Genomic DNA, 24,517 nt, shown 5'->3' with positions numbered 1-24,517 from the left:
CTATAAGAGTTGATATAATACTATAGTACACTTATCATACTACCTGATATTATACCTATAATACTACATTCCACATAGTATTCAACATTATACCTATTATATGATATTATACTACACTTAGTATGTGACACTTATTATCCCACCTTATAATATACCTATGATACTAGACTGCACTCAGTATATTATGCTATATACACTATATTACACTATATTGTAGGTATTATCTATATACTATATTACACTATATTATATTATCTATATACACTACATTACACATTATTATATGTATTATCTATATACACTATATTTTACGTATTATCTATATACACTATATTATAATATATTGTACGTATTATCTATATACACTATATTACACATTATTATACGTATTATCTATATACACTATATTTTACGTATTATCTATATACACTATATTACACTATATTATACGTATTATCTATATACACTATATTACACATTATTATATGTATTATCTATATACACTATATTTTACGTATTATCTATATACACTATTTTACACTATATTATACGTATTATCTATATACACTTAATTATGCTATATTATACGTATTATTTATATATACTATATTATACACATTATCAATATACACTTTATTGTACTATATTATATGTATTATCTAGATACACTATATTAGACTATATTATATTATTATTATCTATATACACTTTATTGTACAATATTATACATATTATCTATATACAATATATATTACTATATTATATTATTATCTATATACTCTATGTTATACGTATTATCTATATACACTATATTACACTATATGGCTATGTTCACACAACGTGTTTTTCAGCTCCGCTTAAAATTACTTCTGTTATTTTGAGTCTATAATAACGGACGTTTTTCCGAAGCCTGGCATCACCTTAGTGCAATGACGGGTGTTTGCACATTATTTTATTTTGGGGTTACTAATTGCCCTTTGGTTGTGGCTTAATTGAAAAATCCATTGAATTTGATAGTAAAAACGGAGAAAGAACGGTGACAAAAGAAGAACTGTGTGTGGACAACTAATAAAAAACGTTCGCTATTTGCAAAAACGTCCGAAAATAATGTTCATGTTCATTATTTTGACGTCCGCGGCAAAAACGTCCATTTTTCAATGCATTGTGTGCATAGGACGTCTGTCTTCCCATTGACTTCAATGCAATTGCATCGAAGTCAGTTAAATTGCTGCAAAAACGGACGTTTTTTAAAAATAGCGAAATAGGAGGTTTTTTTTTTTCCATTTTTAATGTTGTGTGAACATAGCCTATTACCCTATATTATATTATTATCTATATACACTATGTTATACGTATTATCTATATACACTATATTACACTATATTATATTATTGTCTGTTTACACTATATTATATGCATTACCTATATACACTATATTATATGTATTATCTATTTACACTGTATTATATTATAATCTATATACTTTATATTACACTATATTACACTATATTATCACATCACTATCTTGTATATTACGGCCGGGCTCAGGCCTCTATATCCTGTACTATCTCTATGATCTTGTAGATGAGGAATAGATACATTGTATACAATCGGATTTATTAATTACAGGCTGATAATGAGTCAACTGTTTCCTATTATTTCCTCCAGCGTTTAACTCCTTGTTTACCCAGGAGGATGGGGGGTAATTACTATAAAGAGCCACCTTGTGGATGTGATTTGGGGAGGGGGACACAGGGCTCTGGTTTGTGTCACGGGGAGACGTCGGGGGCCTGGTTCTTGTCAGGGGCCCCGATGATTGTAATTATTAATTGTCTGCACCCAGTGTTTGAAAATCCTAATGTGAGATCATTAATCTTGTATGGGGGCAGGGGTCCGGGCGGATACTATGTATAACATGTACACACTAGGCTGCGGATACACAGTGTCTATGTAGGGCAGTGGTGGCCAACCTATAGCAATCCAGCTGTTGAGGAACTACAACTCCCAGCATGCCTAGACAGACGACAGCTGATTCCTGGTTACTTAGATAGAACTATAGGCGTCCTATTGAATTCCACCAAACCACGCGCCATGAATTTACACATTGTGATGTTGTATTATCATCATTCACTGGGGCTCAGCCTCTGATTATCCATGTGGAATCTATGAATTTTTTTCACTGTCTTTACTACTAAATTCGATGGACTTTCCAAAAAAATAAATAAAAAAAAACGCACTTAAAGGGGCCTGAACTAGAATAATGTACTAACAATGTACCAATCATCATTGTAATGATGGAACGGCCAAAATGCAAAATGACGGACACAAAATGGGCTGAAAAAACAACAGGTCAACATAGCCTCATACAGATATCTACATATATACTGGCATATCAACAAATACACATATACAGATAGATACAGATATACAAACAGATAAAGATATACACAAATACACATAGACAGATAGATACAGATATACAAGCAGATAAACATATACACAAATATATATATCAACATATATATCCAGATACACACACACACACACACATATATATATATATATATATATATATATATATATATATATATATATATACATATATTTACACTATGGGGGAGATTTATCAAACATGGTGTAGAGTGAAACTGGCTCAGTCGCCCCTAGCAACCAATCAGATTCCACCTTTCATTCCTCACAGACTCTTTGGAAAATGAAAGGTGGAATCTGATTGGTTGCTAGGGGCAACTGAGCCAGTTTCACTTTACACCATGTTTGATAAATCTCCCCCTATATATACACTAATACACATATAATACACATATAGCAGTATATTAATGCAAACATATACACAGAGACATACTATATACAAACATACAAACACATGTAGTCCAAAAAATACAAATAGATAAACATCAAATACATGTACACACACAAATGTTCTTATAGTTACATAAACAACCATATAAATATAGGTCTGTATATATATATATATATATATATATATATATATATATATATATATATACACTTGAAAATGGCGTAAGGTACGCCGAAACGTCGTGTGTATCTTTTCACTTGTTTGCTGTGACATTGTTTTTGAAGGAATAAATTTTATACGTCTGGAGTGCTGCAGAGTATCATTTCTACCTATCTATCTATCTATCTATCTATCTATCTATCTATCTATCTATCTATCTATCTATCTCCTATCTACCTATCTATCTTCTATCTATCTATCTATCTATCTATCTATCTCCTATCTATCTATCTATCTATCTATCTATCTATCTATCTATCTATCTCTTATCTATCTATCTATCTATCTATCTATCTATCTATCTATCTATCTATCTCCTATCTATCTCCTATCTATCTATCTATCTCCTATCTATCTATCTATCTATCTATCTATCTATCTATCTATCTCCTATCTATCTATCTATCTATCTATCTCCTATCTATCTCCTATCTATCTATATCCTATCTCCTATCTATCTATCTATCTATCTATCTATCTATCTATCTATCTATCTCCTATCTATCTATCTATCTATCTATCTATCTCCTATCTATCTATCTCCTATCTATCTATCTATCTATCTATCTATCTATCTATCTATCTATCTCCTATCTATCATCTATCTATCTATCTATCTATCTCCTATCTATCTATCTATCTATCTATCTATCTATCTCTCTATCTATCTATCTATCTATCTATCTATCTATCTATCTATCTATCTATCTCCTATCTATCTATCTATCTATCTATCTATCTATCTCCTATCTATCTATCTATCTATCTATCTATCTATCTATCTATCTATCTATCTATCTCCTATCTACCTATTTATCTTCTATCTATCTATCTATCTATCTCCTATCTATCTATCTATCTATCTATCTATCTATCTATCTATCTCCTATCTATCTATCTATCTATCTATCTATCTATCTATCTATCTATCTCCTATCTACCTATCTATCTCCTATCTATCTATCTCCTATCTATCTTCCTATCTATCTATCTATCTATCTATCTATCTATCTATCTATCTCCTATCTATCTATCTTCTATCTATCTATCTATCTATCTATCTATCTATCTATCTATCTATCTTCTATCTATTATCTATCTATCTATCTCCTATCTATCTATCTATCTATCTATCTATCTATCTATCTATCTATCTCCTATCTATCTATCTATCTATCTATCTATCTATCTCCTATCTATCTATCTATCTATCTATCTATCTATCTATCTATCTATCTATCTATCTCCTATCTCCTATCTATCTATCTATCTATCTATCTATCTATCTATCTATCTATCTCCTATCTATCTATCTATCTATCTATCTATCTATCTATCTATCTATCTCCTATCTATCTATCTCCTATCTATCTATCTATCTATCTATCTATCTATCTCCTATCTATCTATCTATCTATCTATCTATCTATCTATCTATCTATCTATCTATCCCCTGGCCCTGTTTTCCTGCAGGGTATCCATGAGGTATAGATACTAGTAGTAGTAGTAGTAATAATAGGAGCATTGTGCGGGTCGGCAGCCCCCCGGCACACGGAGAGGAGACAGGACTATTAGCGGTGACAGCGGTGGCGGCGGCTCAGGTTGTGCAGGGGAGGAGGCAGCTGCAGGATGACAGGCAGCAGGGAGGGCAGCGCAGCAATCAGGGGCTCTGGGCTCAGGCTCTTTCTTCCCTTTCTCTCCTTTTTATCAGAATGTTCTGTTCAGGCCATTTATCCCTGATGATAGAAAATTGTTCTGTTGCCAGGACGCTGCTCTGCACAAATAGAGGGCAGGGGCTCCGCATTCCCATCAGCCGCCCTGAAAGCTACTCAAGTGCTCAGGAGGAAGCGCCCTATCTCTCTCTATATATATATATGTGCATATGTGTGCTCTGTATATATATATGTGTGTGTGTGCTCTCTCTCTCTCTCTCTCTCTCTATATATGTGCGTATGTGTGCTATATATATATATATATATATATATATATATATATATATATATATATACACATACAGTGGTGCCTTGGATTAGGAGCATAATTCGTTCAGGGCCGCGCTTGTAATCGAAATCCACTCTTAAACCAAAGCAAATTTTCCCATAAGAATCATAGAAATGCAGACAATTGGTTCCATGCCCCAAAAATAATGATTTATTATTCTGAATAACATGTAAAACAGATGAAACATTCAGAAACAGCAGAATCTGTGATATTATAAATTACTGTACAGTAATGGAGAGGATGGGAAACACAAGGGCGGACAGAGACTGCAGGGAGCATGAAGGAATGAGCAGGGCATATGTGAGCACATACATGCAGCGCTCTCTGTCCGGGGAGAGAGGGGTTACAGCTATGGAGAGATTACCTCCACAGTCCTGTCCCCTGATGTAAGCCCCAGCCCGAAGTGGATCTGCTATGATTGGGAGGTGAGGGAGACTTCCTGGGTCAGAGTACAGGGCTGTAAACTCCGCTATGCAGACCATGCCCCTCCCCCACTTCCCCCCCCACCCAGTACAGGGAGCTCTTACACCAAAGGAATGCTCTTACACCAAGTCACAATTTTGAAAAACCGTGAGATCTTAAACCAAAATGTTTAACTCATAAACCAAGGTACCACTGTATATATGTGTGTGCGTATGTGTGCTCTGTACATATATATATATATACACACACGCACACACATATATATACGTATATATACACATACAGAACATCTATCTATCTATAAATCCACTCGGTTCCTTCACACGTTTTTGTTGTGACCTCTAAGCACCCGGGCATATATTGGCTGTTATATTTCATTCTGACATAATTTGAAGAGTTTTTCTTTTTGTGTGTGTGGGCTGTTTTACTACCTGGTGTTTTTCCCATTACACATCATGTGACTCATAAGTTATGTAAATCAATGATTCTTCTTTGAATCACATGACTCATAATGTAAAAAAATGGTATAGAATGGGTCAAAGTAGGAAGAATGGGAAAGAATGCCACAAACTGCCTAATGAACAACCCACCTAGAGCATGCTGCCTTATGTAAGAAACATCTATCAACTCTAATGGCAGCCATTCAACCTCTTAAAGGGGTTATCCAGCATTAGAAAAGCATGGCCACTTTCAGAGACAGCACCACTCTTGTCTCCAGTTATGGTGTGGTTTGCACTTAAAGGGGTACTCCACAACAGGAGAGGTTTTTTATGGGGATTTGCTGCTGCTCTGGACATTTCCTGACATGGACAGAGGTGGCAGCAGAGAGCACTGTGTCAGACTGGAGAAAATACACTACTTATTGTAGAACAGGCAGCGGCTGATAAGTACTGGAAGACTGGAGATTTTTTAAATAGAAGTAAATTACAAATCTTTATAACTTTCTGACACAAATTGATTTGAAAGAAAAAACATTTTCCCAGAATACCCCTTTAAGTAACTGCTGACTGATTCATCCTGATGCTGACTTTACCAGCAAAGCCCCATTCGAACTGATCAATGCAATGCAATAGCACAGCAATGATCACTACAAGAAATCTATGGATCGCTTATTATAGTCCTTTGGGGGAACTTAAAAAGTATTTTTAAAAATTTTAACAAATATTTAAAATAAAAACCTTCTCCCATAATTTAAGTTTAAATCATATTCCTTGAAAAAAATGTAAACAAAAAAATATAAAGAGACATAATAAGCATGTAAACTATTTAAATATAATGCTATTAAACCCACATGGTTGCGTAAATGAGAAACAAAAATCTAAACGCAAAAACTGCTGAAAAAAAATAAAACATTAAAAAGCGATCAAAAAGTTGGAGTTCCACTTTAAGAAATTAAATTCCATTCCCCAGCTGCAGCCCTGGAGAGATGAAGCACTGGAATGTCCCATTTTTGAAGCTTTCGGCGTCTCCTCTACGAGGATCATTACTGATCGTCAGCAGGAGGATCGGATTTGCCTTCTGTCTGATGCCGGTGGAGAGGCTGAAAAACGAGTAACGATTTATGGAACGGCCTCACCATGGATAATGAGAGTCATTTGAAAAATTAAGCATCAAAAATAGGCAGAAACCGTAAAGTCCCTGACCCAACTGGTGGGTTTGGGCAATGGGGCCAGTATGGAACAATGATGGCTGTGTCTGGGGGGAGAGAATGGACTTGAGTGGGGTTAAGCTTCAACTCCAGGTAGTAAATATTGAGAAAATTCTGAGTGGTACAATGTCACTATCCTTACCCACCAACCCTTCTCCTATGTCACTATCCTTACCCACCAACCCTTCTCCTATGTCACTATCCTTACCTACCAAACCATCTCCTATATCACTATCCTTACCCACCAACCCTCCTCCTATGTCACTATCCTTACCTACCAAACCTTCTCCTATGTCACTATCCTTACCTACCAATCCTTCTCCTATGTCACTATCCTTACCTACCAAACCTTCCCCTATGTCACTATCCTTACCTACCAAACCTTCTCCTATGTCACTATCCTTACCTACCAAACCTTCTCCTATGTCACTATCCTTACCCACCAACCCTCCTCCTATGTCACTGTCCTTACCTGCCAAACCTTCTCCTATGTCACTATCCTTACCTACCAAACCTTCTTCTATGTCACTATCCTTACCCACCAACCCTTCCTCTATGTCACTATGATTACCTACCAACCCTTCTCCTATGACACTATCCTTACCTACCAACCCTTCTCCTATATCACTATCATTACCCACCAAACCTTCTCCTATGTCACTATCCTTACCTACCAACCCTTCTCCTATGTCACTATCCTTACCTACCAACCCTTCTCCTATGTCACTATGCTTACCTTCCAAACCTTCTCCTATGTAACTATCCTTACCTACCAACCCTTCTCCTATATCACTAACCTTACCTACTGATCCTTCTCCTATATCACTATCCTTACCTACCAAACCTTCTCCTATGTCACTATCCTTACCTACCAAACCTTCTCCTATGTCACTATCCTTTCCTACCAAACTTTCTCCTATGTCACTATCCTTACCTACCAAACCATCCTCCTATGTCACTATTTTTACCTACCAACCCTTCTCCTATGTCACTATCCTTACCTGCCAACCCTTCTCCTGTCACTATCCTTACCTACCAAACCATCCTCCTATGTCACTATCCTTACCTACCAACCCTTTTACTATGTCACTATCCTTACCTACCAAACCTTCTCCTATATCACTATCCTTACCTACCAAACCTTCTCCTATATCACTATCATTACCTACCAAACCTTCTCCTATGTCACTATCCTTACCCACCAACCCTTCTCCTATATCACTATCCTTACCCACCAACCCTTCTCCTATGTCACTATCCTTACCTACCAATCCTTCCCCTATGTCACTATCCTTACCTACCAATCCTTCTCCTATGTCACTATCCTTACCTACCAACCCTTCTCCTATGTCACTATCCTTACCTACCAACCCTTCTCCTATATCACTATCCTTACCCACCAACCCTTCTCCTATGTCACTATCCTTACCTACCGAACCTTCTCCTATGTCACTATCCTTACCTACCAACCCTTCTCCTATATCACTATCCTTACCTACCAACCCTTCTCCTATCTCACTATCCTTACCTACCAAACCTTCTCCTATGTCACTATCCTTACCTACCAAACCTTCTCCTATGTCACTATCCTTACCTACCAAACCTTCTCCTGTCACTATCCTTACCCACCAACCCTTCTCCTATGTCACTATCCTTACCCACCAACCCTTCTCCTATGTCACTATCCTTACCCACCAACCCTTCTCCTATGTCACTATCCTTACCTACCAACCCTTCCCCTATGTCACTATCCTTACCCACCAAACCTTCTCCTATGTCACTATCCTTACCTACCAACCCTTCCCCTATATCACTATCCTTACCTACCAACCCTTCCCCTATGTCACTATCCTTACCTACCAACCCTTCTCCTATGTCACTATCCTTACCTACCAAACCTTCTCCTGTCACTATCCTTACCTACCAAACCATCTCCTATGTCACTATCCTTACCTACCGAACCTTCTCCTATGTCACTATCCTTACCTACCAAACCTTCTCCTGTCACTATCCTTACCTACCAACCCTTCTCTAGTCAATGGCAATTGTATCTAGTCATTAATACATCTTTCCTGCACTAATCCATTGTTGCAACTATCAAGACAGTAGAGAGATTTGTGCTGCTGATATGTTTAGCTCCCAGAGGACTGGATGCAATTGTAACAAACCCTCTGCTCATCAGAAAAAGTTTGAGGATCTGTGCAGGGGATTGTGCCCCTAGGACTTATTTCCGGACAGGAGCTATGGTGATAGTGCAGCTCCCTGATATATTACGCTGAGTTCCCTTTAAATCCTTTGCATGTCATTGCCCATCATTCCTGTTCTTGCTGTCAGTAGATTCCTCAGATATCTTGGATGGAGTCCTGGCTGGCGGACGGCTTCCCGCTCTCCGGTTCTGATCTTCCAGAGTAAATAATCTGTATGGCACCAGAGCGTTGGCCGTATAACGGCCCGGGTGGTGCTCAGTATATTTATCAAGCACTTGCGGAATGTTTCCTTTCTTCCTATCACTACATTGGGCCGGGAGGATCATAAATCATCTGTTATGGAGAATATTAGGAGTGTGATGAGTGACGCTCTGTGTGCTCAGGGCCGCTGCCGCTCTAACCACCCAATAACATTACAGGAAGGCAAAGAGCGGCGGTTTGGAGGGCGAAGAGCTGGCAGCCGGGCTTCATCCTGCTCTGGAATCCTCCAACCAGACCCCATCCTCCTGGACATGGAGAACAGCAGAACAGCTGCCTGCCAGCCTCTGCCATGGATAATCCATATACACCTGTCAGGAATAGGGAAAATATATGCTGTCAGTGATGTCACTCCTGTACATTATATAGTATGCTATCAGTGATGTCACTCCTGGACATTATATAGTATGCTATCAGTGATGTCACTCCTGGACATTATATAGTATGCTATCAGTAATGTCACTTATCTACATTATATAGTATGCTATCAGTGATGTCACTCCTGTACATTATATAGTATGCTATCAGTGATGTCACTCCTGTACATTATATAGTATGCTATCAGTGATGTCACTCCTGGACATTATATAGTATGCTATCAGTGATGTCCCTCCTCTACATTATAATATATGCTGTCAATGATGTCACTCCTGTATACTGTAATACATGCTATCAGTGATGTCACTCCTGTACATTATAACATAATATTAGTGACATCACTCCTGTACATTATAACATATAATATTAGTGACATCACTCCTGTACATTATAACATAAGCTATCAGTGATGCATATCTAAGGAGCTGTGATGTCATGGTATTCTGTCACTGCTGATGTCATTCCGTTTGATCAGTGATGCAATTACTGTACATTCTGTTATTAGCAGTGAGCTCCAGCTGTCCATTATAGGTTATATTTGATAAGCAGTGATGTCCTGTCACTATAATGGGATCTGTCATCACTGTCTCGCTGTCTGCACCACATGAGACATCAGGGGATCCCTTAGCGGCTTCAGCCTTGATTTACAGTTTCCTTTAAGTTTTACTATGTCATTCCTGATGATGTCATTCGTGATGTCACTCTATTCAATCATACCTTATACATGTAGAACTGATATTGTTCCTGTATAAATTAATGTGAGGGTCTTATGTAACCCCCCCACCACCACATAGGCAGGGACCATCACTGCCAGTGACTATAACTTCTCTCAGAGGGTTTATTGTGATGTCATTATTGTATGTACAATGGAGATTTTTTTTTCTGTTTCAAATCAACGGGTGTCAAAAATTTAAAAAGATTTGTAATTTACTTCTATTAAAAAATCTCCAGTTTTATAGTACTTATCAGCTGCTGTATGTCCTGCAGGAAGTGGTGTATTCTCTCTAGTCTGACACAGTGCTCTCTGCTGCCACCTCTGTCCAGAGCAGGAGAGGTTTTCTATGGGGATTTGCTGCTGCTCTGGACAGTTTCTGACATGGACAGAGGTGGCAGCAGAGAGCACTGTGTTAGGGACGTCATTTCTGGACGTTGAAAGTTGTATGATATCATCAGTGAGTTTCCTACTGTAATTTAAGGTTTATTATTAGAAAAATTCAATTGGATGTCGGTATATAATTTGATCAAATCATATTGCCCCATGTACCACGTGCCGGTCTCCTGGTTCACATGGGTCCCTACGCTAACTCCACACCGTGTCGGTCAGCGACCGCTAACCCCGCAAAGCGTGCACGTGCAGGGAAGGGAGGCCATGGAATGGCCCTGCAACCCCCATGTCACAGGACCAGACCCAAAATGCCCCACCAATACCCAGCCAGCACCACCGGCGGAGAAAGAGGTCACCAAGTAACATCAGTGTGAACAAGGTCTAAAACACTCACCATTGCTCCCGCAGGTAGAATGGGAAAGATAGGAGGGATGGGTCATGTGTGCCCAGGTGTCGCCTGCTGATTGCGGTCATGTGGGTCTTACCAGGAGGAGTGCAAACACTTAGAAAAGACCTTGTTTTAAACCTTGTTCACACTGGTGTTGCTTGGTGGTAGCTTTCTCTGCCGGTGGTGCCTGCTGGATTTTGGGGGGGCCCTTTGGGTTTAGTCCTGTGACATTGGGGTTGCAGGGTCATTTCTGCGGGGGGTTAGCAGTCACTGACCGACACGGTGGTGAGTTAGCGTAGGGACCCGTGTGAACCAGGAGACCGGCACGTGGTACATGGGGCAATTTGGTTTGATCAAATTATATACCAACATCCTGGCGTTGGTTTTTAAATGTAGCCGAGAGGCATTAGTATCAGCCATAGGTGTGAGGTGCAGCGCTCCTTTCTCTCCCTGTCTGTATTTTAAGAATAAAAGTTATAAGTTTTGTACTTTACCCTCTAATATGAGAATTTTTTTTCGTTCCAGAATCCCATTTGGCATAGTGTATTGGAGTTGTCTAATAGGGATGTGTTCCCTTTAAGAAGTTCAAATCTGATTACTAGGGATGAATAAGGAATGGTAAAATGTTACTATTGCCGACGTGTTTCTCCTATTCTTTAGTCAGCACGGGGGTCTATCCAGCAGTACTCTGGAACAGACCACTTCCTCGTGATATGTTACCATAGCTTCATCATTTTAGATGTGTTGGTAAGGCAGCTTCACCCTATTAATAAGACAACTTAAAGTGACACTGTCCCCCCCTTTTTGCATTCTGACTTCTCTACACAGGTGTAATGGGTACATTAAGCAGTTTCCATACCTTATTTTATATCATACGTCATGGTGCTTTTTCAAGTAAAAAGTGAACTTTTATCAACTGCAGATTGTGCTTCGCGGCAAAAGCGGCACTTAGCCCCGCCCACAGCACCACAGTTGGCTCCGCCCCTCCATGACATCATAGGCACATAGGCCCCATCCCACTTGCTGACCATTGGAACAGACTGGCCTAAAGGTCTAGGTCCCACCCCCTCAGCCCATACCAATGGTCGTTGGGGGGGGGGGGCTGTCTCTATGTCCCGATGATGTCACGGCACAATCTGCAGATGATAAAAGATGACTTTTTACTTGATCAAGCACCATGATATATGATAGAAAATAAGGTTTGGAAACTGCTAAATTTACCCATTACACCTGTGTAGAGATGTCAGAATGCAAAAAGGGGTGAGAGTGTCACTTTAAAGCACCAGAAACACCACAAAAATAAATCAAAATAAAAAACAAAACAAAAACAAAAATACGTGCAAAAACACTATAATAAATTGTATGTATAAAATGTATAACTTTATTGATTTTTTTTTTTGAACTAACAGCTTTTAAAAACAATCCCCAGGTGTAGGACGGTGGTCGTGGTCACAAAACATGTAAGATACACCTGGGTGACTCTACGATGTGATACCGATACGATAACATTACTAGAACCCTAACGTGTTTCATCCCACGTCTTCCTCAGGGTTTTTTTTTAACCCCAATGCCAAATCACACACTATATATAATTTATACTACTAATGTCTTCTAATGTGGAAACAGGAATGAAGGCCCATGTGTGACCACTATCTGTAGACCCCTGTACGAGGAAAGAGTTTAAGAGCAAACCATCCCAGATTAGGGGATACTTCCCATTTGAGGACAACAAATAATCAGCCCTAATACCTCAACTACACATGGATGCTGATTAGGTCGGAGCTGCCCTTTAATCATGATCATAGAATAATCCCCCCTGATTTATTCTATCCCCCCTGAGCTGTAACCATCAGCCTCCGGCCATCATCTGGAAGGAGAGGAAGAATACCGGGCACTGTCAATCACCGGCCCGAAGAGTCCAGCTCAGGAAGCGGTTTGGCCTTCGCCGATGACATCATCAGAGAAACATGTTGGGATATAACTCCTTTGTAAGGAGTCTCTGTCAGTCATATCCCTAGGTGACTCTTTCCCCCGCAAAACCGTCAATCACATGCTTGTTATTAGGCAATAAATAGAGCAGGCTCCGAACCCTTTTATCTGCGGCGTCCAGGCTGCTGTCTGCTCCTCCACATGGGGGAAGAAGTTCCACGTCAGGGATTCTCAAAAAGATCCAGAGATTGTCTTAATATTGTCTTAAAATATTCCTGACATTATAGGAATTAGGGTGTGAATGTTGGCTATGCTTTAAAGGTTTCGGAAAGTTGTAAAGATTTGTAATTTACTTCTTTTTAAAAATCTCCAATCTTCCAGTACTTATCAGCTGCTGTATGTCCTGCAGGAAGTGGTGTAGTCTCTCAAGTCTGACACAGTGCTCTCTGCTGCCACCTCTGTCCATGTCAGGAACTGTCCAGAGCAGCAGTAAATCCCCATAGAAAACCTCTCCTGCTCTGGACAGTTCCTGACATGGGCAGAGGTGGCAGCAGAGAGCACTGTGTCACACTGGAAAGAATACACCACTTCCTGCAGGACATACACCAGCTGATAAGTACCGGAAGACTGGAGATTTTTTGAATAGAAGTAAATTACAAATCTGTATACCTTTGTGATAAAAGTTCATTAGCAAGAAAAAAAAATAAATCTCCAGGGTACCTCTTTAGGTTTCCACACCAGTCACTAGTAGAGATAAGGAAACCTTCAGCAATCAGAGCAATTAGCTCTGGATCGGCCGACATTTTGCTTCAGATTGGACAACTATTTTGGGTTCATTTCTACGGAGATTACATCCTTGGGTCAAACAGAAAGCAGCCATGTACTGAAAAATCCTCGCTGGGCTGGGTGCAAAGCCTTGTGTAATTAAGAAATGGGAGTAAGAGGGGGCACATACATTCAAATCAAACCACATAAAAATAGGATTTGGACTAATCCATTTTTTTTTTTTTTTGTAAGATTCATGTTAATTCTGATAATGTGATTAGTTCACAAAAAATGACACTTCCTGTTTTGTGTTTTCGGCTTGTGGGCTTTGCTGTATAGACTTAGACAAGATAAGCAGAGTCATGTCATTATCATTACAGTGTGTGGGAGTTTGTGACAGCTCTTTTGTACTCTAGGTGCCTTGTACAAGGCTAAAAAGCTAAGGCTCCGTATGCAGCACCCGCCCCCGCCTCCCCCCCCCCCCCCCCCCCGTCACCACATATAGGAGCTATATCTCTTCACACCGTGTAATGATTTATGATTTTTAGCCCATTCACCTCCGGTGCGCTGCGGACGGACGACATATCTATCTATTATCTGTTATCTATCTATCATCTGTCTAACAGTCTATTTATCTATCTATCTATCTATCTATCTATCTATCTATGTATCTATCTATCTATCTATCTATCTATCTATCTATCTATCTATCTATCTCCTATCTATCTATCTATCTCCTATCTATCTATCTATCTATCTATCTATCTATCTCCTATCTATCTATCTATCTATCTATCTATCTATCTATCTATCTCCTATCTATCTATCTATCTATCTATCTATCTCCTATCTATCTATCTATCTATCTATCTATCTATCTATCTATCTCCTATCTATCTATCTATTATCTATCTGTCTATTATCTATCTATCTATCTATCTATCTGTCTATTATCTATCTATCTATCTATCTATCTATCTATCTATCTATCCATCCATCTATCTATCTATCTATCTATCTCCTATCTATCTATCTATTATCTATCTGTCTATTATCTATCTATCTATCTATCTATCTATCTATCTATCTATCTCCTATCTATATATCTGTCTATTATCTATCTATCTCCTATCTATCTATCTATCTATCTATCTATCTATCTATCTATCTATCTGTCTATTATCTATCTATCTATCTCCTATCTATCTATCTATCTATCTATCTATTTATCTATCTATCTATCTTCTATCTATCTATCTATCTATCTATCTATCTATCTATCTACCTATCTCCTATCTATCTATTATCTATCTATCTATCTATCTATCTCCTATCTATCTATCTATCTATCTATCTATCTATCTCCTATCTATCTATCTATCTATCTATCTATCTATCTATCTATCTATCTATCTTCTATCTATCTCCTATCTATCTATCTATCTCCTATCTATCTATCTATCTATCTATCTATCTATCTATCTATCTATCTATCTTCTATCTATCTTCTATCTATCTATCTATCTATCTATCTATCTACCTATCTCCTATCTATCTATTATCTATCTATCTATCTATCTATCTATCTATCTATCTATCTCCTATCTATCTATCTATCTATCTATCTATCTATCTATCTATCTTCTATCTATCTATCTATCTATCTATCTATCTATCTATCTATCTATCTCCTATCTATCTATCTCCTATCTATCTCCTATCTATCTATCTATCTATCTATCTATCTATCTATCTATCTATCTATCTATCTATCTCCTATCTATCTATCTATCTATCTATCTCCTATCTATCTATCTATCTATCTCCTATCTATCTATCTATCTATCTATCTCCTATCTATTATCTATCCATCCATATCATCTTTTCATAACTAGTTTGTTTTCCGCTTTGCAGCTGAGGTTTTGGATCTGTTGCCTCGGAGGGAGTAATTCAATATGCTTTAAAGCAGCAGAGATCTCCCTTTCATGTCATCCTGGGAATCGAGCGCTGTCAATAAGCGATGCCGCCGAGAGCCGTGAGGATGAGCAGATTGCAATCACATGTATCACAAGAGGTCATAATTGTTTTTATGTAGAAATGATGTCAGTCGTGTGTTTCCAAATACGCATCTTTTATCAGTCTAACGTGAGTCACGTGGAAGCGTGTCATAGGACGGGCTCCATACAAAGACCCCAGGTCGCCTGGAGCAACACACTTTTTGGGTAGTCCAAAAGATGATTCATACATCGTGTACACATGTTCATCTACAGGACAAGGATATCAATGGAAACATAGTTGTGTATAAAATAATAATAGTTTAAGAGGTACTCCAGTGAAAAACTCACTGATTTATAATTTACTTCTATTTAAAAATCTCTAGTCTTCCAGTACTTATCAGCTGCTGTATGTCCTGCAGGAAGTGGTGTATTCTTTCCAGTCTGACACAGTGCTCTCTGCTGCCACCTCTGTCCATATCAGGAACTGTCCAGAGCAGGAGAGGTTTTCTATTGGAATTTGCTGCTGCTCTGGACAGTTCCTGACATGGACAGAGGTGGCAGCAGAGAGCACTGTGTCAGACTGGAGAGAATACCACTACCTCCTGCAGCACATAAAGCAGCTGTTAAGTACTGGAAGACTGCAGATTTTTAAATAGAAGTAAAATACAAATCTATGTAACTTTCTGGTACCAGTTGATTTGAAAGAAAAGTTTTTTTTTGCTGGAGTTCTTCTTTAAACTTTATTGCCCTAAAACCCACAATAAAAATTTAAATTGAAAAAATAAACAAATAAATAAACTGATGTCTTGATTTTTGGTTCTGCACAATTTGCACATTTGAAAACATTTGTAACCAGAAGACGTTTACAGGCCACTTCTCTCCAGTTTATTCAGTTTATTATATGTTTTATATGAGCGAACATTTCAGTCAGATATTCCCTGGCTTCTTAATGACTCCGCATCCCGCAATCCATTCCATATAATAACCACAGCAAAAGCCAATGGCGGATAGCGTCGGAACAACAGAGACCACAGATACTGGGGAAGGGGAAGGTTACTTGGTTTTCTAAACTACTGTTACACATTAGCAATTTTCTTAAAGATAAAATATCATCAGGACATGGCGGGTTATTAGACTTGGGTTTCCATTAGTATCAAAGCTTATTTGGAGGTTTTTGTTGCTTGTTTAATTTTATTGTCCATATGAAAAGTTTCTGAAATAATCCAAATTTCATACTGGCCACCACATACATGGGCTGGGGTTCTGTAGCTGACTTTTGCTTTGCTCTGTAGACTGGGATAGAGTCAGCAGAGTCATCTCATTATAAAAAGATGAAGTGGGCAGAGTCCTGTCATTGCTATAAGAGGGTGGAGTCATCTCATTATTATCAGAGGGCGGGGTCAACAGAGTCATATTATTATCATTAGAGGGCGGGGTCAGCAGAACTCGCATTATCATTAGAGGGCGGGGTCAGCAGAGTCATATTATTATCATTAGAGGGCGGGGTCAGCAGAACTCGCATTATCATTAGAGGGCGGGGTCAGCAGAGTCATATTATTATCATTAGAGGGCGGGGTCAGCAGAACTCGCATTATCATTAGAGGGCGGGGTCAGCAGAGTCATATTATTATCATTAGAGGGCGGGGTCAGCAGAAATCGCATTATCATTAGAGGGCGGGGTCAGCAGAGTCATCTCATTATCATTAGAGGGCGGGGTCAGCAGAGTCATCTCATTATCATTAGAGAGTGGGGTCAGCAGAGTCATCTCATTATCATTAGAGGGCGGGGTCTGCAGAGTCATCTCATCATTAGAGGGCGGGGTCAGCAGAGTCATCTCATTATCATTAGAGGGAGGGGTCAGCAGAGTTATCTCATAATCGTTACAGGGCGGAGTCAGCAGAGTCATCTCATTATCATTAGAGGGCTGGGTCAGCAGAGTCATCTCATTATCATTAGAGGGCGGAGTCAGCAGAGTCATCTCATTATCATTAGAGGGCGGAGTCAGCAGAGTCATCTCATTATCATTAGAGAGCGGGGTCTGCAGAGTCATCTCATTATCATTAGAGGGAGGGGTTAGCAGAGTCATCTCATTATCATTAGAGGGAGGGGTCAGCAGAGTTATCTCATTGTCATTAGAGAGCGGGGTCTGCAGAGTCATCTCATCATTAGAGGGCGGGGTCAGCGGAGTCATCTCATCATTAGAGGGAGGGATCAGCAGAGTCATCTCATTATCATTAGAGAGTGGGGATAGCAGAGTTATCTCATTATCATTAGAGAGTGGGGATAGCAGAGTTATCTCATTATCATTAGAGGGCGGGGTCAGCAGAGTCATCTCATTATCATTAGAGAGTGGGGATAGCAGAGTTATCTCATTATCATTAGAGAGTGGGGATAGCAGAGTTATCTCATTATCATTAGAGAGCGGAGTCAGCAGAGTCATCTCATTATCATTAGAGGGCGGGGTCAGCAGAGTCATCTCATTATCATTAGAGGGCGGGGTCAGCAGAGTCATCTCATTATCATTAGAGGTCATATACACGCTGCACACAACACATTCCCTTTAAGTAACTCGGCAAGAATTTAGATGTTTCTTTTACCTTTTTTACACTTCACTTTCTGTCACTTATTTTACTCAAAAAACCACAAAACGTTCTCTTCGGTTCCATGTCAAACATCCAGCATGTAGCCATAAATACGGCCGTGGCGTTTCGTGCTCCTGCTGTTTGCTCCGCTATATCCATACGATTTTTTTCCCGGTGAGTCCTGTGATCTTCAATGGGCGCAATGCAAACAGGCTGCAATTACATTAATCCGTCTTTGATGTGGGGAGGCCGCTGGCTGCACAATCCGGGTCACCGCTCTGATAGGCAGCGCCATAGAAATAGTCTTTGTGCCAGGTGGCAGGCCGGACAGAGCAATGGCAAGAAATACATTAGGATAATTTATAGCTTTGATTTTTTGTCTGCTGTGTAATGACCTTCTATTCCGCTCCCCCATTACTCGGCATGAGCTGCTATTAAAGTGTCTACCCAGCGAGCCTGGCTCCCATTCATCCGGGGGGATTGTGATGGGCCCTTGTCTCCTATCAGGCTGTCTGTAATATAGATTCAATGTATTATCAATGCAGATGTGGCCTGAATTCCCCAGTAATGGCCATAGACCTGCAAAACTAGACTAAAAAAAGCATAGTAACTAGCCGGTGACTCAGGATGAGCTAGTCCTCCTAGTGACATCATCAGCGTCATAAAACAAGGCGCTAACTGTACTAACTTGGTATTGATTATAGACAATATTATCACAATAGCGTAGCCCCCCCTTTTTTAAAAATTTTGCAGACAATTTTTTTTTATTGTACCTTTAAAAAAATATATTTTTTTCTATTTTGCATTATTTTTTAAGGTAATATGAAAGATTTCAAAGTATATTTAATCACATAAAAAACGACCCCAATATGGCTTGGTAGATAGAAGAATAAAACAGTTATGGGCCAAAAATTTACAAAAATTGAAATTTCCTGTATCATGAAGGGGTTATATATATATGAGCACTGTCTCCCTCTCTCTGTCTCCCCCTTCCTTCTGAGACGGCTGATGTAAACAAGTCCCTGGCAGGCTTTATCTGCAACATTGTAGCTTCTTTGTAATGCCTGGAGGATTAATAACAGTTAGTTATTAATCAGCAACTTGACCCCAGAATAACCCTCCTGGCATTACAGGGACTTGTTTACATCAGCTGTCTCAGAAGGGAGGGGGGAGGAGGGGGAGACAGAGAGACAAGCTCACACACAGATTTTTGTGTCTTCAATAGAAAGCAGCAGCTGAGAACTGGGGGAAGGAGACTGAATAGATAATAACACGTATGGAAGGAATTGTTAGTCTCACCATGGGCAGCAATATTTGGTTGCCAGCCTTAACTAAAGTATCTACTTAAGATTTGGAACGTGTCATCTATTGGAGGTCAGCTGCTATGTTATTATGTATTGCACATATATACAGGATCAATCACTGCAGAGCTTTGTCATGTCTTATAATTTACTGTGTCATAGCTGACTCAGAGGCTGGCCAGGTCCTCACCTCCTAGGAACCCATGAAGGCCCTGTGCACTGCCGCTATAGTATGTATGTATGGTCTTACGACATCTGTAGATTACGTTCTAGAGTTTTATAATAAATAACAGCTCCTAGGTGCCCAATCCTAGGCTAAGAATAAGGCTAATACCATAATATTATTATTTTTATTAAAACATTTTTTGGAGCACCATAACGGTACTCCAACATATTTGCCAACAGTCCCGATTTTGCCAGGACACTCCCCCCGGACTGGGCCACACAAAGGGGGTGGGTTTACATAGACTCCGCCCAACAGGGGCGTTTCCCTTTGAGTTGGCACTTAAAAAGTTTCCATTCTGGATTCTAACTATGATGCGAGTCATTGACTCTCTGAGCGGGAACATCAGATCTGGCTCCTGTGATGCAACAGTATCCGGAGCTTCAGCCTCATTGGCCTCCTCTTCGGCTCAGCCTCGTAACCATCTGTTTATTACTCTTGCATATTTCATGGTTCGTTAGGTATAAATTTCCATCACGGTTTTATACTTCCACCTACAATTGTAGTTCCGGTAACGTGATATGTGTCCAACAAAACCTGCTCATTTCTCGACCAGCGCTGGCTGACCATCAGACCATTGTGTGTAATACATACTTTTCCTGGTGTCTGCTAACTCGGGCTGTAATTGTCTGAAAGTATACGTTATTATTACTATGATACATGACTCGCCCTGGGGCCCGTGCCAAGCGGCTATGAGCAAACTAGGTCAGGTTCATGCAAGTTCAGAGGCTCATGGCTGGAAAATGTGCTCAGGTATGATTGCAAGGAAAATCAATCGGATAAATGGAGCCATTAGGTGCTACCAGAAGGAGGACACATGATTGATTTCCACCGTGTAATATCAGCGCTGGCCCTTTAAATGGAATTGTGGAAAAATCAATAAATATTTCCAGTGATGTGAACATGGTTAGCGGCAAAGGTGTCATAAAGCTTGGAATAAGAAGGTTTAGCGCTGGTCATATATTTTTGGGTGGGAGAAATTAGCCCAAGGGTCATGACTAGAGATGATCAAACATCGGGAAATCTTAGGTTCTATCGACCTCGAACCTTGTTGAACCTTCCGCATTTGATTCCCGATGCCTTCCCGTTCCATGGAGAAGGTGGAGACCTCCCGAATACCGCCTGGAAAAAAGGGATACAGCCTATTAGCTAGGCTGTATCCCTGCTTTCCAGGTGGTACTCGGGAAGTCTCCACCTATCCCACGGACCGGGAAGGCATCGGGAATCAAATGTGGAAGGTTCAACAAGGTTCGAGTTCGATAGAACCTAAGATTTCCCGATGTTCGATCATCTCTAGTCATGACTAGTGTTAAGCGCACTTACGAAAATGCTTGGGTTTGGCAAATCTCTTAACCCCAACGCTCAGCATTTGACTCTGTTGGATGCCACCCTAGGGAGTCCTGGAAAACTCCATACTGCCCTAGGGCTGCCAGGAAAACATGGATACGGCCTATGGCCGTATCCATGTTTTCCTGGCAGCCCTAGGGCAGTATGGAACTTTGCCAGATGCTGGGAGTCAAATGCCGAGCATTAGGGTCTGGAGCTCGTTGCCGAACCCAAGCAGTTTTGCAAGTGCAAGTACACTAGTCATGGGAAGTTCTGTTGCATCTCTATGCAGTAACTTCTCTATGTTTGTGGGAGGGGCTAGTTTGAGTTTTTCTTTGAAGCCACACCCCTGTTTACGCCCCTGCTTATATAATGATGTCATCTGCTTAGATCCGGTGATGTAAAGTTGAAGTTTGTATTGTGTTTGGTATTACAGCTATTACAGATGAACAGCTATACCATCCGTAACCAGGGGTGGCGCTGTGTTTATGGAATAGAAGCAGCCATGTTTTACTTAATAACATTAAAAGAAAATACATATATAATAGTGGGATAGATTATGATCACTTATAGATGTTTATTAATATATTTGAAATGTTAACATTATGGGCTCATTTTATTTTACAGGTAACCCCCCAGGGGAGCCGAAAGAGAAGAGGAAGACTGTGGAAGGCGCTGTATCTTGTAAGAAGTGCACCCAAATATCCTGCTTTATATTGTGAGAGCAGCCATTTTGAAGCCATACATGACTTAAAGTGTGGCCTACCAGGTGGGAGGAGCCTAAGGCACTAGATAATGCATATCCTCACAGCTGTATATAGTAATAAGCATTGTAGAGAGAAATATTTTTGGTAAAAACTTCCATGTTGGCAAATATGTTTGTAAATAAAATAAAGCAGTTTGCAAATATGTAAATTTTGAAAAAAAACAAAAAACAAAACATAAAATGCAAAAAAACTTTTAAAAAGTTTTTATTGATTAAAAATATTGACATAGTAGCCAATGTAGGTTGAGTTGTGGCCCACGGTAGTAAATAGTCCTGAGGATTATGTAGGGCTGCACCAAGACTTAGGGGTCGCTCTACTTCACTTATAGCCCAGTCGTTCCCCATTTGCAATATTAGTACTCACCAATATTATCCGTATGGGACTAAAACCAATAACTATTTAAAGGGGTTGTCCAGCAAAAATGTTTTTCTTTCAAATCAACTGATATCAGAAAGTTATATAGGTTTGTAATTTACTTCTATTAAAAAATCTCAAGTCTTCTCATACTTATTAGCTGCTGTATGTTATGCAGGAAATGTTTTATTTCCAGTCTGACACAGTGCTCTCTGCTGCCATCTGTGGCCGAGACAGGAACTCTGTCTCGGTTTTCTATGAATCCCCATAGAAAACCTCTCCTGCTCTGGACAGTTCCTGTCTCGGCCAGAGATGTCAGCAGAGAGCACTGTGTCAGAATGAAAATAAAACATTTCCTGCACGACATGCACCAGATAATAAATATGGGAAGACTTGAGATTTTCTAATAGAAGTAAATTACAAATCTATATAACTTTCTGACACCAGTTGATTTGAAAGAAAAAGATTTTCGCTGGACAACCCCTTTAAATTGTGAGCCCTATGGGCCAGGAAAGAATATGAATAGGTGTCACAATGGATATTGTTGTAGAAGACAAAGCTTCTGAATTTTCCAATTTCTTAACACTGATGGATCTTGATGTATAAAAAGTTTTCTTCATCATTAATGACATCATAAGAAGTTACTTTTTATGTTTTTATTGTTAATATTTAATAAAATATATTTTTTCATTTGAATAAACTTTTACATTTTTTGTTTGTTTCATTTTTTATTTGTGGCTGAAATTTAGTTTTGAGCAGAGTTGCCGAATTTGCCAATTTATCCAGATGGGAGGAGTCAAATGACGAGTGATCGGGTTCGGAGAACGTTGCCAAACCCCAACAGTTCGGCAAGTCCACTTAACACTACTGAAATTGCAAATTTTCCAAAGGTGAAGAAGTTTTATGAGGAGTCACAGGGCTAGACTGCCTCTGGTTGGCCCAGATTTAAAGGGATTGTCTAGGTAGGGTATTTTTTTTTTATTTTTTATATGTGTTCTCGGCTGACTGAAAATAACAATACTTACCCTCTCCCCTGCTCCCTGGCCCTCTCCTTGGGTGTGGTTGGTTTCCTGAGCACCTGATCTCCACTCCACTGTTCTCTTCTAAAGTAGTTCTGGTTGTGCACCCTTTAAGAATGAAAAGAAGGATATGATAACAAAAACCTTTAAACATGTTAAAGAGATACAATAAAAATACGTAACAACCTTCTTGATGATACTTATTATTAATATCAGAATTATTCTCCTTTTCTTACTATTCACATAAACAAATCTTAAGGGGAAACTAACACCATGTTAGAAGACTGCTGTTCCAGAGCAGTTCACTTTTCAGCTTTTCTGTGTAGACTGTGACACAATCGGCAGAGTCATCTCATTATCATTAGAGAGTGGATATGTTATATGATTCCTATTCATTGCAGTGCCCTAAACATAGAAGTCAGTGTTACGGACAGCAAGTGTGCACCTACTCTACTGTGCTACTCAACTGGTTTGGCATGGGGCCACACCAGGGAGCACCCTAAGTTTCTAAGAGTATAAGAGCACCCTTTATCCTGCTCCAGAATGTGAAATCTGGACTTCTGCAGCCAGAGAACACCAGGTCGCTCCACAGTACAAGGCTATGTTCACACTATGTAAAAGTACGGCCGTTGTTGCCATCGGTAACAAGGGCCGTTCTTTATATGGGCGAACAATGCCTATTGTTCTATGGGATCCCGGCCGGAGCGTACACACATCGTATATGCTCCGGCCGGGAGTCACGGAACGGCCGGTCTCTCACGACATGTGAACATAGCCTTAGACAGAAATAGACTCTGTGGCATAGC

General features: G+C 39.5%; 1 long non-coding RNA gene across 1 annotated transcript in view; it reads left to right on the top strand.

The window, feature by feature from the left end:
• Positions 1–22,338, top strand: part of LOC138784919 (uncharacterized) — a 48,519-nt gene extending 26,181 nt beyond the window's left edge. Inside the window, exon 3 of the long non-coding RNA XR_011361977.1 lies at positions 22,199–22,338. This is a non-coding gene — a long non-coding RNA (uncharacterized lncRNA). The remainder of the gene's footprint in view (positions 1–22,198) is intronic.
• Positions 22,339–24,517: the final 2,179 nt, after the last annotated feature.

The sequence above is a fragment of the Dendropsophus ebraccatus genome, chromosome 2, assembly GCF_027789765.1.
Source record: "Dendropsophus ebraccatus isolate aDenEbr1 chromosome 2, aDenEbr1.pat, whole genome shotgun sequence".
Taxonomy (NCBI): domain Eukaryota; kingdom Metazoa; phylum Chordata; class Amphibia; order Anura; family Hylidae; genus Dendropsophus; species Dendropsophus ebraccatus.
This window is presented reverse-complemented; position numbering and strand designations above follow the sequence as displayed.